Genomic DNA, 20,495 nt, shown 5'->3' with positions numbered 1-20,495 from the left:
AAAAAGAATCATACCTTATGAAAAAAGTGTTTAAATGTGGTGATTAGCTTAGTTATTTCAAAAAAGGAATGGGAGTAGAAATAGGAGAGGATGAAAAGGAAAAAGACAGGAAAAAAAATCTAGGCCAAATACATAGGCATCCCATTAAACTTGGCTTAATTTTTCATTTTGGCACTCTAATCCAATCTTGTTTCATTTTGGCCCTCTAACCTCATTTCTTATGTTTCACTTTAACACAAAAGCTGACTAGATTCAGAGTGTGAGTTGTCTCACCCTGTAGGCGCGTGAGGGAGATTTTTTTGGGCAAATTTCCTTCTCCAACCCATTGAACTTGGCTCCATTTTTTCATTTTGACACTCTATCTCAACCTTGTTTCATTTTGGCCCTCCAACTCTATTTCTTATGTTTCATTTTAACACGAAAGCTGACTAGTCACATAGTGTGAATTGGCTCACATGATAAGTGCGTGAGACAGATTGTTTATGACAAAATTCCTTCCCAACAGTAATAAAATAATTGTTGGCCCCATTTTTAATCTCCTAACTTCCTTCCCCCATATTTCAACTTCATTATTTCCTTCCTCATTTACTGTTTATATAAAAACCAACCGATTTCAGTCGGTTTCTTAAAAAATAAATTTTGCGGGACACTAAAAGAGTTTCCTATATTTTTGCGCAAAAGAAAAAACGACCGAAGTTGGTCGATTTCGTAAAAAAAATTAAAAAATAAAATATTTTGAAATAAATTTTATATTTTGTGAAACATGTGTGCATGCATATCCTGAATTACCCACAAATTTCATAAACTTTTGAATCGCTAAATTTTCGAAACCGTAAACTTTCGAACCCGTAATGGAACAAGGTTGAGATAGAGTGCCAAAATGAAACATAAGAAATAGAGTTGGAGGGCTAAAATTGAACAAGATTGAGATAGAGTGCCAAAATGAAACATAAGAAATAGAGTTGGAGGGCCAAAATGGAACAAGGTTGAGATAGAGTGCCAAAATAAAAAATGAAGCTAAGTTCAATGGGTTGTCTATGTATTTGGCCAAGCAAGTATGTATACGCGCTGCATTTTTACGTCGGATAATAGTTTTTGTGTTAAAGTGAAACATAAGAAATGGGGTTGGAGGGCCAAAATGGAACAAGATTGAGTTATAGTACCAAAATAAAAAATTGGGCCAAGTTTAATGGGTTGTCTATGTATTTGGCCAAAAATCTATTTATAGTACAAAGACTATTACAAAGAAGAGTAGGAGAAGGACAATAATACGGTGAAAACAAAAAGAGAAGAAAAGAGGATGGCATAAATAAAAAAAAGGAAAATAAAAAGGTTAAATTAATGAAAGATAATTTTGAAAATAGATATTTTGTCTTTAAAAAGTTAGTTTTCTACTTCAACTTATTCTGTTTCTTCGAAAAAAACTAGAATTGCTTTTGATTATGCTAAAAAGCACTTTTCCGTCTTGGCCGGACACCTCAATATCCAAAAAAATTATTTTTTCAGGAAAAATACTTTTGACGCCCAGAAGTTTGACCAAACAAACTATAAAATGGGAGTCCATGTATAGCCGTGTTGTTGGCTGATCCTCCTGCCAAGTTTGTTGAAATACCACTCTTGACCTATTGTGATATTATTCTACCGGATATATGAAGTTTAATTTAAAATGTTAGTTATTTGATTTTGATAGGTATATAAGAACAAAACTGTTGGTCAATTAGCCATCTGTAGGATGGGTTACTGCTGTATACAATAGTTTTTTCTTCAGCTCTAGTCTAGACAGATTAGCGTTCTTTCTTATTGGACAGACTTGAAGAAAGAAAAAGGAAAGGGCAAAAAAGAGTAGAAGATCCATTAGTAGAAACTTATCAGCATCCGAGTGTTTATATCAAATTTTATGTACTTATCACGATTAAGTGATTAATAATGTGAAAATTAAATAATCATAATTAAGTGGAAAAAAATGTAAGTGCAAACACATGTCATGCATGTATATAACATTTGACTCCATTTTAGTGGATGTAAAGAACAATTTGATTCTGATTTTATTTGGAGTCACTTGATATTTTGTTTTTGAAAAAATTGAAAGAAAAAAATGTTAAGATTAACTACAAGTCGTATAAAGATTACTAATCAGATGTTAATTTACTTGTACGATTCCTGCTCTTCCTCTCACAAAGTGACAAAACTAACTAATTAGTCGATTTCACTATCATATTTTACAGAGGTGGGCCTTCTCAAAATTTGTAGAAAGCCATATAAAACACAAACTGGGGCTTGCAAAACATGGAATGGTACCAGATCATAGTTTCTTAAGCGAATTGAGTTCATGTTCAGTTTCTAAAGTGCCAGAGGGCTTCTACGACAGAGTTGAGGAAGGAAGTATCAAACTCATCAAGAAGAGAATTTTGGATTCTCTAAAGAAGGTATCGTTCTCGAGGTCGAGGGTCAGGCTGAACCAATAAAATCCGACTTAGTCATACTCGCTACTGGCTTCAAGGGAATTGATAAGTTCAAACACATTTTTGAATCACCAAAATTTCAGGAATTCTTAACCGGCTCAGATGAATATTCTGCACTTCTCCTCTATAGGTGAGTAATAAATTAAATTAAAAAGGCTTGTGCAGCGGTAATTAGAATTCTTATATATTTTCAGGGAATGCATTCATCCCCGAATACCACAACTGGCAATAATTGGATTCTCAGAAAGCGTATCAAATCTATACACCTCGGAAATAAAGTGCCGTTGGCTGGGAGAGCTTCTTGACGAAACATTTAAGGTACCTAACATTAAGATAATGGAGAAAGACATAGCAGAATGGGATAAATACAAGAAGAGATATTCATATTTGAACAACTACAGGTACAGGAGATCATGCATATTTGGTACAATGACCAATTGTGCAGAGACATGGGATGGAATCCTAAAAGGAAAAAGGGTATTTTAGCTGAGTGGTTCCATCCTTATGGACCAATGGATTACGCCGGCTAACATATAGTATAAGAGTATCCTCGAGGTCTTCTTTCATCTGTTTCTCGTTTGTATTCAAAATCCTACTGTACTTTTCTTCTTTTCCTTCGCGTTGATGGCCCGGTGCCTTAAGCTTAATTGTCGCTCTTTTATCATTGCTTTCGCAAATTAAATAAGCTTGTGATCGATCCATCTTTGGAAGCCCTTCATTTATATATTTATAGTAGCTTGACGGTCATAGTGGCTCAGCTTTATGAATCTCTACTGAGTGATATATATTAATACGTACTACGTAGTATGAGTTATCATATGACAAGTCACCAGTGAGGTTTCACTATATGATAATTTTGGTATAAACATTGAGGGTTGGCATAGACATCAAAACATTAAAAAAGTTCAGACACTTGTCCAAATCTTTCCTCTAAATTCCTTTGAAGTTGCGACACTTGTGTGCGTACGTCCAAGTTTGGGGTAGGTACGTACATTTGGAGTTCAATTGTGTTAGGCCCAGTGTAAATTAAATGGGTTTTATTGTTTAAGACCAGATAGCCTCTTGGATGTGTGGCACTAATTGCAATTTGCAAGTAATCTCAAGGCTAGTTAGGAGTTAGAAGGTTAGGACGTCTCAACACAAAGGTTGCTATCAAGCACACAAAAGAGTGATTTAGCTTAAACAAAGTGAAGATTGAGGTAGAATTTCAGTTGAGACAAAAACGCTAAAATTTCTTCCAATTTAATTTGCCTAAGTTTTGTTGGACATAGTTATCAGTACCTCCATTGATATGTGTTAACATGTACTCACTGGAATAAACTGATCTAGACATCAACTATTATTAAACTAATCTTCAACCGTCCAGTAATCTAAAGCTGATGTGATTATATAAGATTCTGAGTTTTCCTTCCCAAAGCATATATATATATACTACAGCTGTCAGATCTTATAGGTCGTGCTTTTGAATGCATGCTTCAGAAATCATTAAAGTGTTGCTTTCGTTGTGCAGTAGGAGTCTTTAATTCCTATTACCTATGTAACCCCAGCACCCCCCTATAAATTAAAAAATTCGATCACGAGGACGACTAGATATGTTTAAATACCCCCTTTGGCGCGGAGTCTCGAACCAAAATGTGGTTCTTTTGGAGTTAAAGAACAAAAATGTGTGAAAAATAAATATAGTGACCAAAATATATATAACGCCCTTTTAAAGTGCGTTATTCCTTAACGGTTGTTTGCTCGTTAAAGTATAACGCTCTTTTAAAAGGTACTATATATATAACGCCTTTCCTTACCGCGCTATACATATTATGTGGGCCCACCAATAATTCTTTTGGGCTTAACTGACATAACAATAATTTAACTGGGTATAACGCCCTTATTTAAAGCGCTATACCTAAAACAATTGTACCCCGTCATTGGTTTTTGCCTTATTTAAAGAGGTTAAGGATTTTCTAAAAATTCATTCACAAATATTCTCAAGTCTTCTAAAATATTTCTTCGTTAAGTTATTTTGTATTTTGTCATAATGTCTAAAGAGCGAAGAATAATGATTTCATTATATTGGAGGGGGGAGAGGGGGTGAGGTTGTGATGGCGAATAACTCAGTAACATATAGTTTATCTCCACAGTGTCATGTTAAGTTGCCACTTACAATGGAGTACGATACATTGATATCGTTGTTATGTAAAAAAAAAAAAGAGTGTGAGCAAACGTTCGGTGAACCTTAAAGTAACCGGAAGATATCTGTATTCTTTCACTCTGCAAAGGGTTGCTTGTTATGCCGAGTTTAACATCGAGGACGATGAAACTCTGAGAGATTTTTTGAGGACTTCGGATGAATACCGGGTATTTCTTGTGATAAAAATGTTGGAAATGTACGTCAAAGTCGAAGAAGTTCGCAATAATGTGGTTGCGCAAAGTAGGAATATCCTTCAGTCATCGAGTGGTTATTTTGGAGTAGTTTTAGCCGAACAGATTCCGACTGAAAGAGTTTGGCCTGATCTAAACTTATCTCCACGGGCGAATAAGGAGCGATGAAATAATTTCTCTCCTAGTTTACATAATCCACAAGACGAGTGGTAAACTTCAATTTTCCTTTGTATTACGATATTTATTTTTGCTGTATTGAATTTGTATTAACACTCATATATTCCACAGAGGGTACCGACCATATATGAATTTTACAAGTTATGAACCAACGCCCAGTTGGAATATGCCTAGTTCTGGCGGTCCTGTCCTTACTCAATTGCGCGAATACGATATATTTAATCAAGATCTGGCAGATGCACAGAGTCAGGAAGAGGATAGTGATTATAACAACAATGCCGATTAGTCTGCAGATGACATACCCTTCCCTGATGAGGGTGATGATGAGGAGGAAGAGAATGCTGGACCTGATTTGACGAGGGTGCATGCTCCACCCCCCGTTAGACTAAGAGTGTACGAGTCCCACGTGTTGTTTCATTCAAGGGAGATTCCCAACCTTGATCATTTGCCAAGTATGTCGGATATGTATGCCCTCACAAGGGATATTAACGAAATTCGGACAACAATGTGGGATGAATCTAGAGCAACGGTGCTGTCAAAGGGCATACTTTTTCCCGATAAAGCGCGCCTAACCAGGATGGCGCTAATGTACAGCGTAAAAGAGTGTCGTGAGACCACGGTACGCGAGTCATCTCCAGATATATATAAGGTAGTCTGCCGTAGATGGTTTACGAGTTGTAATTGGATGCTGCGTGCGAGGAAGAAGAAAACAAATATGTACGTTGTGGGTAAATACATTGGCACCCACAATTATGAAATGGACACATTCAGTGGGAATTATTTTAACTTGAGTGTTGACTTTATTTCTCTTGTCTTGATTTCACATATTGAAACGTCCATAAGGTACAAGATCAAAGAGTGTATAACATCCGTCCACCAGGAATATGGGTGCACCATTACCAAAAGAAAGGCATTTCTCGGGCGCAAACGTGCATTTGAAATTATTTATGGTAATTGGGATAAATCCTTTGCATCTCTACTCAGGTACATGGCTGCATTGGAGCACTTTAACCACGGGATTGTTATTGAATGGAAGCTTGAGCGGAGTCCGGGAATACCAGAACATATATTCAAATATGTGTTCTAGCATTTAAACTAGCAATTGATGATTTTCTGCATTGTCAGCCGGTAATATCCATAGACGACACTCATGTCTATGGAAAGTATGATATTAAGTTGTTGATCGTCGTTGCAGTAGATGCTAATGGAAGTATATTTCCCTTAGCTTTTGCTATTTGTACCAATGAAAGCCAAGAGACGTGGGAACTATGTTTGAACCACTTGAAAAAGCATGTTATCAAACAACGTTCAGGTATTTGTCTAATATCTGATAGCATTATTGTCACGCCCCGAACCTAGGAGCGAGACCAGCACCCGGTGCCTCACCTAACTTGGCGTACCAAATTGCGACTAAGGGACTCTGAACATATAATGTCATACTTTGGCCATGGGGCCACCTTGCAAGACAATTTGCGAAGCAAAATATAAAACTGAATGGAAACTAGCGCTAACTAAACATCAATATAAAGCTAGGCCGACAAGGCCGTCATAGCTACTACAGCTGACAAACCATCAAATATACATACCAGGCCTACAAACCCAACATACTGCACTAACCAACAGGATATGTCTACAAGCCTCTACTGATAGATATATTGTGATCGGAACAGGGCCCCGACCTACCCATAACATATATACAGATATACATAAGATGTACACAAAACTCTAGACCTGGCAACTCCGAAAGACGTGGAGCTTACCGATCAGGCTGAACTCGGGAAACACCTACTGAGGAGGTCTACCTGTCTGTCTATCTGAACCTGCACGCATGAAATGCAGCGCCCCCAGAAAAGGGACGTCAGTACGAAATAATGTACCGAGTATGTAAGGCAATAAAATAACTGAAATCTAAAACTGAACTGATAATATGATAACTGAAATTAACTGGGAGTCAAAGATGGTCTGGAGATATACTTACCTGCTGATAGTGACTAAACTCCTTCAATATAGTAAGTAAAATAAATGTCCGGCCCTATAAGGCTCGGTACGTGTAACTGCTCGGCCGTAGTAGGCTCGCTCATAGGCGCTCGGCCATACTGGGCATCTGTACCTCGGCCATCCTGGGCTCGCTCATAGGCGCTCGGCCACAGTAGGCTCGGTATATATAACTTACCATCTGATCAGAGGTTGCCCAATAGGGGCCTGCCCACCGATTATAGCTCGATGGTGGTGAAAATAGTGTAATACTGTATATATATATATATAGACCCTCTGCTCTCTATATATATATATATATATATATATATATATATATATATAGACCCTCTGCTCTCTTGACTGAATAAAGACAAAACTAAACTGAATATGAAGTCTCGATAAGGAATAATATTGTAACTTATGAGACTAGAATAATGTGAATAAATTCATGAATACGAACTTCTCTTTATGTCTCATTATTAACACATGTAGCTAAGAGATCATGCCAAAATGAAGGAAGGGCTTAGCCTTAACATACCTTATCACAATCTTTCCAATCACCAAATTGAACTCACCTCTTCGCACCTTAATCTACAAGAATGATAATAATACTATCGTTAAGTTACGAAAGGTACAACTATCGCACAACGAACGACAAACTTATTTTGTATTAAAACAGGCAGCATCTCCCCTATAATCCTTACTTCCTCCAAATTCAAGATAACACCAACAATACAAGAACAGAACAATAACAACATATATACACCAATTTTCAGCCCTATATACGCCATCAAATACTACAAAACAGCCCAACACACCCCAATCTCTTCATACACAAAACGACCACCGTAGTAGTGTCAAACGACCCGAAAATGTTATGACGAACGACCAACTAACCACCCTATATTTATATGGTGTTTCTACACCCCCTTCCTCCTCCAAAACTCTAAAAACAGTAGTAAAATATGCAGCCCAACAGCAACACAAAACCGTCCACAAAACAGTCCGCTACAAGTGAATAACTCGAACTCACGGCTTCCGATCACCGTCCCATGAGTTCTTACAAGTATAGAACGACTTATCATGAATTTACAGCGGAAAAAATGGATGAAAGAGATCAGTAAACTCACCTTATTTGTTGGATAACTCAGCTCCTATCTTGGTTCTTCAAACTCTAGGTTTTACCTCCAATTAGAACTTGAAAGGGAGAGAAAATCAATTAGGGTTTGTGGGAAATATTTAGGAGGATTCTTTGCAGAGCTTATGTCTGGTTATTATGCTCTATTTTAAGTCTAATATATGAAGAAAATAGGCCTTTAAAAGGCCTCTTTGTACGACCCGAAATGGCCCATTTTTGGGCTTTCATTTAAGCAAGTAGGTGACACACCTACTTGTCACCTAGCAGCTTGTGCAGTATCGCAAAAAAGCCCATATCTCTCTACTCCGATATCGTATTGACAAACGGTTTAATGCGTTGGAAAATAGACTCATAGATCTTTAATTTGATGGGTGGAACACCCTATAAATCTAAGTATATTGGGAGAAAATTGCAGTTACATTTGACCCAAAGTTTCAGTAAAACTTATGAATGTAACTTGTGATGACTTTCATCGACTTTTGTTCCACAACTCGCTTGACTTCAAAACATAACACACGGATGTCATACGACTAATATAAATCATAACATAATTTCCTTATCATGTTAATCACCCTAGTATCACCCTAAAGGTACATGTTATAACATTCCCAACTTGTCGACTTTCGACGAAACATTGTTTTATTTAATTGCTTTAGCTTCTGAACTGTCCAACCCTCTTTGTACTTGTTGTTCATGATCTTCAATATTTGTAACTTCAGAGGTAACATGATTAACTTACTTTATATACTTTTAAATATTATCTCATTTTTGGTCCTACATTAGTTTGCTTACGACGTATTTTTACGTACGAAAATATAGGGTGTAACATCACTCCCCCCTTGGGAACATTCGTCCTCGAATGTTTACTCTTAGAGACTTTGGAAAATTTTGCCAGAGTATCCTTTGTACACTAGGTTAAAACCAACCTGCACGCAGCCAGAAAATATACTATGCATGCCACACATGGCCAATCTTTATAAATAGCAGCAATTTGTCTCACCGACCGTAAATCATAAATATTGAAAGTGAAAAATAAAAGCTTACCTGATAACCTGCTAGCCTACATAGAGCTATGTTGTAGCGTCCCATCTCGAACCATATCTTCAGTTTGAAATAGGTGGGGGTATTTAGACTTCATTTCTCCCTCTGATTCCCACGTCATCTCTTCTACATTCTTGCTCGTCCATAAAACCTTCACGGAAGCTACCTCCTTATTTCACAGCTTGCGGATTTGTCGGTCTAGGATGGCAACTGGAATTTTCTCGTATGACAAGTCCTCTGTAATATGTACATCATCCGTAGGCACCAGTCGGGTAGGATCGCCAATGCACTTCCGTAGCATAGATACGTGAAAAACCGGATGGACAGACTCCAATTCTGAGGGCAAATCTAACTCATAAGCTACTTAGACCACTCTCCGAATGATCCTATAAGGCCCAATATACTGTGGGCTAAGCTTGCCTTTCTTGCCAAACCTCATCACGCCCTTCATAGGTGATACCTTTAAGAATACCCAGTCATTAATCCTGAACTCTAAGTCTCGTCGCCGCACGTCAGAATATGACTTCTGACGACTCTGAGCTATCAACAGTCGCTCCCGGATAAGCTTTACTTTCTCTATGGCCTGCTGAACCAGGTCTGGCCCATGTAACCCAGATTCTCCAACATCAAACCACCCTATAGGAGATCTGCACTTACGCCTATACAAAGCCTCGTACGGAGCCATCTGGATACTGGAGTGGTAACTGTTATTATATGCAAACTCGATAAGAGGTAGATGTTCATCCCAACTTCTTTTAAAATCCAACACACATACTCGTAACATATCCTCGAGCGTCTGAATTGTGCGCTCGGCTTGTCCATCAGTCTGTGGATGAAAAGCTGTGCTGAGATTCACCTGAGTCCCTAGACCTCTCTGAAATGACCTCCAAAAATGTGTTGTAAACTAAGCCCCACGGTCAGATATAATAGAAACCGGTACTCTGTGTAGCCGCACTATCTCCTTAATATATAACTTTGCATAATCTTCTGCTGTATATGTAGATCTGACCGGTAGGAAGTGAGCTGATTTCGTGAGCCTATCGACTATCACCCATATGGAATCGAACTTACGATTAGAACGAGGTAAACCCGTGATAAAGTCCATGTTTATCGCCTCCCATTTCCATGTCGGGATCTCTATAGTCTGCATTAGCCCTCCGGGCTTCTGGTGCTCTACCTTCACTTGCTGGCAACTAGTACATTGGGCGACAAACTCAGCAATGTTCTTCTTCATATCATTCCACCAGTACATATCCTTAATGTCATGATACATCTTCGTCGATCCAGGATAGATGGAATATTATGAATAATGTGCCTCTGACATAATCTTATCTCGTAGCCCTGCTACATCTGGAACACACAAACGACCCCTGTATCTGAGAACCCCATCTCCCTTGAGCTCTAACAATGGCTTCTTCTACTGCGGAACTCGCTCTCTCAACTCGACCAACTCTGGGTCCTCGTACTGCCTTTCCTTGACTTCAGCTATGAGGGATGATTTTGCAGTGTTTTGGAGTACAACTCCACCATCCTCAAAATCTACTAACTGAACCCCCAACGAAGCCAATTGATGAATCTCTCTAGCTAATTGTCTTTTCTCGGGCTCTACATGTGCTAAGCTACCCATAGATCGGCGACTTAAGGCATCTGCTACAACATTAGCTTTCCCTGGATGGTAGAGAATGTTAACATCGTAATCTTTCAATAACTCAAGCCATCGCCTCTGTCGCAAATTCAACTCTTTCTGCTTGAAGATATATTGTAGGCTTTTATGATCAGTAAATACATCAACATGAACACCATATAAATAATGCCGCCATATCTTAAGTGCATGGACAACCGCAGCTAACTCGAGGTCGTGGGTCGGATAATTCCTCTCGTGCTTCCTCAACTGCCTTGAAGCATATGCAATTACCTTCCTATGTTGCATCAGGACACATCCTAACCCGACACCTGATGCATCACAACACACGGCATAACCCTCTAGACCCTCTGGAAGTGTTAGAACTGGAGTTGAGGTCAACCTATTCTTAAGCTCTTGGAAACTCTGCTCACAAGCCTCTGTCCATTGAAACTTAGTTACTTTCTGTGTCAACTTCGTCAATGGTGCCGAAAGGGAAGAAAAACCCTCTACGAACCTCCGATAGTATCCTGCTAAGCCTAGAAAGCTACGAACCTCTGTCGGAGTGATAGGTCTAGGCCAAGATTTCACGGCCTCAATCTTTTGAGTGTCCACCTTTATACCTTCATCTGATACAATATGCCCCAAGAATGCTACAGACTTCAACCAGAACTCACATTTAGAAAACTTAGCATACAACTTATGATCACGGAGGGTTTGGAGTACCGCTTGCAGGTGGTCCGCATGCTCATCCTCTGAACGGGAATAAACCAGAATATCATCAATAAATACTATCACGAACAGATCTAAAAATGGCCGGAATAGGCTATTCATCAAGTCCATAAATATGGCGGGTGCATTAGTCAACCCGAAGGACATGACAAGGAACTCGAAGTGGCCATATCGGGTCCTGAAGGCTGTCTTCGGAATATCTTTTTCCCGAACTCTGACCTGGTGGTACCCCGACCTCAAATCTATCTTTGAAAAGCATATAGCCCCCTGCAACTGATCAAACAAGTCATCGATCCTTGGAAGTGGATACTTATTCTTAATAGTTACCTTGTTCAGCTGCCTATAATCGATACACATCCTCAGCGGGCCATCTTTCTTCCGCACAAATAGTACCGGTGTACCCCAAGGTGAGGTACTGGGCCTGATGTAACCTTTCTCCAGCAAATCTTTTAACTGCTCCTTCAACTCTTTCAATTCGGCAGGTGCCATTCTATATGGAGGGATGGATATTGGTTGAGTTCTTGGAAGCAAATCGATGCTAAAATCAATCTCTCGCTCTGGAGAAATACCTGGAAGCTCATATGGAAACACATCTGCATACTCTTTGACTACGGGAATAGACTGAAGTGTAGGTATCTCAGCATCTGCATCTCTAACTCACACAATATGATAAATGCACCCTTTTGCGATCATTTTCCTCGTCTTCATATAGGAAATAAACCTACCTCTGGGTGTTGCTGTATTACCTACCCATTCAAGGACTGGCTCACCCGAAAAATGAAATCTGACTGCCTTTGCTCGGTAATCAACTGTGGCATAGCAAGCTGCCAACCAGTCCATGCCCATGATAGCATCAAAATCTATCATCTCTAGCTCAACTAGGTCAGCTGAGGTCTGATGACTACAAATTGTCACCGTACAACCTCGGTAAACCCGTCTAGCAATAATCGATTCTCCGACTGGTGTAGATACCGCAAAAGGATCACTTAGTATTTCAGGCACTATACCAAACTTCCTCGCGACAAATGGGGTAATATACGATAAAGTAGATCCTGGGTCTATCAAAACATAAGCATCGTGAGAGCAAATGGTTAATATACCTGTCACAACGTCTGGTGAAGACTCCTGGTCCTGTCGACCCGCTAAAGCATAAATACGGTTCTGATTACTACCTAAACTGGAACCTCTACCTCTGCCTCGACCTCTACCAGCCGAAGACTGAGACTCGTGCCCTGAAGGATGCACGGACATAGATGATCCTGTTGCTGAACTCGTTGGTTGTGCCATTCCCCCAGAATCTCTATTTGGGCAATCTCGCATCATATGCCCCGGACGCCCACATGTATAACAAGCATCAGAACCTGCTCGGCATTGGCCCAAGTGTCCTCTACCACAGATGTCACACCGTGGAGGAAATGACCATGTCTGCGCAGAACCTCGCTGTCGCTGCAAACCCGACGCCCGTAAGCTCTCACCTGGTCCTGACTGAGTATAGCGGTCATACCTGTAACCCTGTAACTTAGGTGGTGGAAGCCTAGGTGGCCATCCGAAGTACTGGGTCCTATAACTACCCTGATATTGCTCCTGAGACCTGGGAAATCTCATCCTCTTACGTTGCCCTTGCTCAGCCCTCTCTGTACCCTGCTGCCGACGCCTACCCCTTTCTATATTCTGGGCGAATGCCTGAATCCGGGAGATATCCATACTATCCTACAATGCAGCGGTGGCACATGCCTCGGTTAACTCTGGGGCTAACCCTGCTATAAACCTGTGAATCTTGTCTCGCATAGTAGTAACTATGGATGGTGCATATCTGGCCAATGAGTCAAAACGGAGACTATACTCTCGAACACTCATATTACCCTGCTTGAGGGCTAGAAACTGATCGACTCAAGCCTGTCGGATCTCTCGCGGTAAGTACTGGTCAAGGAAGGCATCTGAAAAATTCTCCCAAATAGCTGGAGGTGCATCACGTCCCCTGGACCTCTCCCATCCCTCGTACCAAAGGATGGCTATATTTCGGAGTCGAAAAGCTGCTAGCTCAAGTGCCTCTTTCTCCGTGGCATGCATAACATGAAAGATCTTGTGAAGTTGATCTATGAAATCCTGCGGGACTCAAATTGATCTGTCCCCGTGAACTCTGGGGGACTCAAAGCAATAAACTCTCGGACCCTTGAACTCCCACACCCCTCAGAAGTTCCTGCACTAGCTGATGCCCTAGCCTGTTGTTGGGTAGTTACCAACTGTGTCAACAAATGCACCGCACTTCTCAAGTCCTGATCTGATGGAAGTGGGGGGGGGGAACTGTATATGCAGTTTCCCTAGGAATCTCCGTAGTTGGTGGAGGAGCCGATAATGGCTGAGTAGGGGTCTCTCCTTGAGCCTCAGACTGGGCCCTCTGCTGGTCCCCTCACCTACTGCTGTATCTCTCCTCTGGCTAGCCGTAGTCTTCCTAGTCACCGTCATCTGTGCATGCAAACACCAAATGCCCTGTAGTTCCCTATAACTCAGTTCTATAGCACGATTTAGATTTCAAAGAAGGGTAACCAACTCCTAAATGCCCTGTAGTTCCCTGCTTATATAATGTGATGCATAACACATCTATAAATAAGACCCTACTAGACACGGCTTGTAGACTCCCTAGGACAGAACTGCTCTGATACCAAGTTTGTCATGCCCCGAACCTAGGAGCGAGACCAGCACCCGGTGCATCACCTAACCTGGCGTACCAAATTGCGACTAAAGGACTCTGAACATATAATGTCATACTTTGGCCATGGGGCCACCTTGCAAGACAATTTGCGAAGCAAAATATAAAACTGAATGGAAACTAGCGCTAACTAAACATCAATATAAAGCTAGGCCGACAAGGCCGTCATAGCTACTACAGATGACAAACCATCAAATATACATACCAGGCCTACAAACCCAACATACTGCACTAACCAACAGGATATGTCTACAAGCCTCTACTGATAGATATATTGTGATCGGAACAGGGCCACGACCTACCCATAACATATATACAGATATACATAAGATGTACACAAAACTCTAGACCTGGCAACTCCGAAAGACGTGGAGCTTACCGATCAGGCTGAACTCGGGAAACACCTACCGAGGAGGTCTACCCGTCTGTCTGTCTGAACCTGCACGCATAAAATGCAGCGCCCCCAGAAAAGGGACGTCAGTACGAAATAATGTACCGAGTATGTAAGGCAATAAAATAACTGAAATCTAAAACTGAACTGATAATATGATAACTGAAATTAACTTGGAGTCAAAGATGGTCTGGAGATATACTTACCTGCTGATAGTGACTAAACTCCTTTAATATAGTAAGTAAAATAAATGTCCGGCCCTATAAGGCTCGGTACGTGTAACTGCTCGGCCGTAGTAGGCTCGCTCATAGGCGCTCGGCCATACTGGGCTCTGTACCTCGGCCATCCTGGGCTCGCTCATAGGCGCTCGGCCACAGTAGGCTCGGTATATATAACTTACCATCTGATCAGAGGTTGCCCAATAGGGGCCTGCCCACCGATTATAGCTCGATGGTGGTGAAAATAGTGTAATACTGTATATATATATATATATATATATATATATAGACCCTCTGCTCTCTTGACTGAATAAAGACAAAACTAAACTGAATATGAAGTCTCGATAAGGAATAATATTGTAACTTATGAGACTAGAATAATGTGAATAAATTCATGAATACGAACTTCTCTTTATGTCTCATTATTAACACATGTAGCTACGAGATCATGCCAAAATGAAGGAAGGGCTTAGCCTTAACATACCTTATCATAATCTTTCCAATCACCAAGTTGAACTCACCTTCTTCGCACCTTAATCTACAAGAATGATAATAATACTATCGTTAAGTTACGAAAGGTACAACTATCGCACAACGAACGACAAACTTATTTTGTATTAAAACGGGCAGCATCTCCCCTATAATCCTTACTTCCTCCAAATTCAAGATAACACCAACAATACAAGAACAGAACAATAAAAACATATATACATCATTTTCCAGCCCTATATACACCATCAAATACTACAAAACAGCCCAACACACCCCAATCTCTTCATACACAAAACGACCACCGTAGTAGTGTCAAACGACCCAGAAATGTTATGACGAACGACTAGCCAACCACCCTACATTTATATGGTGTTTCTACACCCCCTTCATCCTCCAAAACTCTAAAAACAGTAGTAAAACATGCAGCCCAACAGCAACACAAAACAGTCCACAAAACAGTCCGCTACAAGTGAATAACTCGAACTCACAACTTCCGATCACCGTCCCGTGAGTTCTTACAAGTATAGAACGACTTACCATGAATTTACAGCAAAAAAAATGGATGAAAGAGATCAGTAAACTCACTTTATTTGTTGGATAACTCAGCTCCTATCTTGGTTCTTCAAACTTTAGGTTTTACCTCCAATTAGAACTTGAAAGGGAGAGAAAATCAATTAGGGTTTGTGGGAAATATTTGGGAGGATTCTTTGCAGAGCTTATGTCTGGTTATTATGCTCTATTTTAAGTCTAATATATGAAGAAAATAGGCCTTTAAAAGGCCTCTTTGGACGACCCGAAATGGCCCATTTTTGGGCTTTCATTTAAGCAAGTAGGTGACACACCTACTTGTCACCTAGCAGCTTGTGCAGTATCGCAAAAATGCCCATATCTCTCTACTCCGATGTCGTATTGACAAACGGTTTAATGCGTTGGAAAATAGACTCATAGATATTTAATTTTATGGGTGGAACACCCCATAACTCTAAGTATATTGGGAAAAAATTGCAGTTACATTTGACCCAAAGTTTCAGTAAAACTTATGAATGTAACTTGTGATGACTTTCATCGACTTTTGTTCCACAACTCGCTTGACTTCAAAACATAATACACGGATGTCATACGACTAATATAAATCATAACATAATCTCCTTATCATGTTAATCACCCTAGTCTCACCCCAAAGGTACATGTTATAACATTCCCAATTTGTCGACTTTCGACGAAATATTATTTTATTTAATTGCTTTAGCTTCTGAACTGTCCAACCCTCTTTGTACTTGTTATTCATGATCTTCAATATTTGTAACCTCAGAGGTAACATGATTAACTTACTTTATATACTTTTAAATATTATCTCATTTTTGGTCCTACATTAGTTTGCTTACGACGCATTTTTACGTACGAAAATATAGGGTGTAACAATTATGGTATTTTAAGTTCTGTACTAAATTTGCATACATGGCAGGAACCGTACGCCTACCACCATTACTGTGTGAGGCACCTCAAGGTCAATTTCCAAAAGGCATATCCCAACAAAGATTTGCATGATTTAATGTGGATGACTGCAATAGATCACCAAGAGTGTAAATTTAGGAGGCGTATGGAATCTATCAGGCAGGAAGACGAGGGAGCCTATCGTTGGTTGATGCGACATGAGCTTGACAAGTGGACTTTGCATGTGGATGGTGGCAGAAGATGTGGAATTCTGACTACAAATGTGTCAGAGTCTTTCAACGGGTTATTGAAGTCTGCACGTGGATTGCTTGTCACTGCCATGGTACGGATGTCATTCAACCAGATGGTGGAGAGGTTTGTTGAAAGGGCTAGAGGTACATCGTCATTGATGGAAAGGGGTGTTGAATTTATGCCAATACCAATGAAAAGATTTGAGAAATACAGGCGGCGAGCACATTGACATTCATATTTACAGTATTGCAACGAGCAAAATATTTTTGAAGTTCGCACCTCTATCCATCAAAATCAGGGGAATAATACACAGACCATAAATGAAGCCAGAAGGTTATGCTCTTGTAGGAAATGGTCCATCTACCACCTGTCGTGCTCACATGCCATCAAGTGCTTTCAACATACAGATTTATGGGCAACCAACTACGTTCATAAAGAATATAGTGTTGCTGCATACTTAAACACCTATAGTGGGCAGTTGCAACCAGTGGGTGCTGAGCATTATTGGCTGCCGGAACTATTTAAAATGGTGTGTAACAAGGACTATGTACGTCAACGATAAGTGGAAAAAATGCATATACAGAACCAAATGGATGTTGGTGATATTGTTTATGCGCGCAAATGTAGCATATGCTCGCAAACAGGACACGATCATCGTAAATGTCCTTCAGTTGGTTTGAGTGGCCGTGGTAATCCAACTCCTGGTGGAATTTCATCTAACGTGCCCAACTATCAAGGATACACGTAGTATTTTGTTTCTGTAATGTGGTTGTAATACGTGTATGTACTTGTTTATCTTGCAGAATGTATGAAATAAAATTATGTTTCCATTGCTGTTAAATCTTATTAATATTTAACATTAATATTTCAGTACAACAATCTAACATAAACCCATTTAAAAAAAACAAATGTCTTGTCGACCTGAAAAACTGCTTGCCTGCAGAAGCTATCTTCTGGAAAAGTTGTATTGTACCCGAAAGAATCTTTAACATGCGAAGCATAGCACAGTAAAATACTACGTTATGTGTGTTGTTTTGTCGACCTAAAAAGTTGCTCGCCTGCAAAAGCTATCTTCTGGAAAAGCTATTTTATACCCGAAAGAATATTTAACACGCGAAGTATAGCGCGGTAAAATACTATGTTATGTGTATTGTCTTGCCTATAAATAACTAGCGCATTTTAGTTATTATTTGCGCTTAACCAAAACAAATAGCAAAACTTTCCATAAATTTTTCATTTCTCTTGCATTAACAAATGTCTGGACGCAATGACCAACCAAGGTGTTATTGTGGCAAACGTGCGATTTTGAAGGCAAGTTGGGCGCAAATACTGGATATGTCAACAATTGTTTGGATGCAATGACGAAAATCAATGTATGTTTGAGGAATGGTATGATGAACCCATTAATCAGTAATACTACATATCATGTTTGCAGTATGTTTGGAATATGAACGGTGAATACCAACGATCATACCCCATTAACCAGGAATACTACATATCATGTTTGCAGTATGTTTGGAATATGAACGGTGAATACCAACGTCAGATCTCTGAAATGCAATGAGAAATTGCGGCAGTGCAGGAGAAACTAAAAGAGGCGGATGAAGAAAAAAATAGGCTAAAAGAGAAATTTAAGTGATTGAAGCAGAGAATAATAGGCAGTAGTGACTAAACAAACACATGTATGTATTGAGTGTAGTATTTTATCTTTATGTTTTCCATGTCATATGTTTTCATTAGTTGTACTGAATTTAAATTATGCTAAATTGCTATGTTTGTGTTTGTGTTTGTGTTGTAGTATTAAAATAACGAAGAACCGAAGAAATAAAAATATAATGCTCATATAATATAAACAATAAAAATTCTTGCTATTATTTACTGAATGTCATATGTACATAAAATAAAATAAAAAATCAATGTGTCCCACATCCTGTATGCTTTAAAGCAGTCGTTGGCCTGAGGCGCATCCCATCCTGCCGGCTACATTATCAGGATCACCATCATCATGTCGTCTCTTTATCGGAGGATGTGCTGCAGTATGATACCTACAGAATAATAAGATATTTTAGTATATGAAATATGTATTAGTAATGTACGTCTTAAGTCACATAAATTTAAATTATCTTACCATGGTCTCGTCAGGCTCCTGAATATAATCATCCGTCGCAGCCATGTCAGTATCGCACAAGGTGGCCTCCGTGACGGGCGAGAATGAAGCCTTAAAGAAAATATTTAGATATTTATGACTAATCAATGAGATTAAAAGAAATATAAATAATAGTAATACAAATAATCTTGTGCCTGTGAAAGATCCTCAGCATCCCTCGATGATGAGCCATAACTCAGGCAGCACCCACTATCCACATCTCGTGTTGGACGATCATCAACGACGGTCGATGGGTTAGGAAAATACTAATCCCACTTCTGTCGCGTAATGGTCATGCCCGCGATCAATAATGGAGCTGACGGGGTCACATGCGAAGTCCTTGGAATAAGCTGAAGGCTGAATGACGGCATATCTCAGGGAGAATGGTCTGGCTCATGATGGTCACCCGGCTGATCAACTCCAATATCCTCAACAGGTGCCTCAACGGCCCCTTGCTGGGGACCACCTCCTCATCGACACCCACGACCTCGTGGCACATCCCTACCTCTCTCGGCACGCCTGCCACATAGACCACGTTCTTGCTCCACTGGTGGCCTATGATGGTACTGCTCTGGCGCCACATACTCAGCCTCGTATCCTAATCGCTCATCATTTTGGTCTCGCCTCAATGTCCGGGAAGCCAGATCGGTGACCTGCCGGCCATACTCGTGCAAAGCGGTTGCTCCCACGCCGGTATGCTGCTAAATTTGCTGTCCCAACTAGTGGAACAGATGTAGGCTAATAGCCTACACAACATGTAAAATATAAATTACGGAACGCTAGGTTAATGTTATAAGTAAGTATATCAAATAACATACCAATGCCGCGTGTTTCCTGGCGTATGGAACGTACCGACCGCCATTGCAATAAACGGGATTCCCGACGAAAAGTCGGGTAACGCTGCGGTACCAGCCCATATACTCATGCTCACCATCCATACGGTCAGGTAGAGGGGGTGGCGGAATCAGGTCATGCCGTTGGTCCCAAATATCGATCTGCGCCTCTAGCCATGCCACATATGTCTGGTCAACCCTGGAATGATCATCCCGCTGGTAATGTGACATATGCCAAGCGGGCGGTGGCGGTACAAGCTGCGGGCAACCAAACTGGCGAAGTACTCGCTCGGTGGCATGATGCTCGACAATATCGAGACACATCAACGAGACAGAAGAACTCCACATAATTCGGCCGGTCGAGCAAACTAGCTATTAGCTCGTCGTTCTAGGCCTCCAAATGAACTATTAAGTAAAAACTGCGGGCGGTGGCGGTACAAGCTACGGGCAACCAAACTGGCAAAGTACTCGCTCGGTGGCATAATGCTCGACAATATC

The sequence above is a fragment of the Nicotiana tabacum genome, chromosome 19 (genome assembly GCF_000715075.1).
Source record: "Nicotiana tabacum cultivar K326 chromosome 19, ASM71507v2, whole genome shotgun sequence".
NCBI classification, from domain to species: Eukaryota; Viridiplantae; Streptophyta; class Magnoliopsida; order Solanales; family Solanaceae; genus Nicotiana; species Nicotiana tabacum.
The sequence above is the reverse complement of the archived record's forward strand: the minus strand, read 5'-3'. Positions refer to the sequence as shown.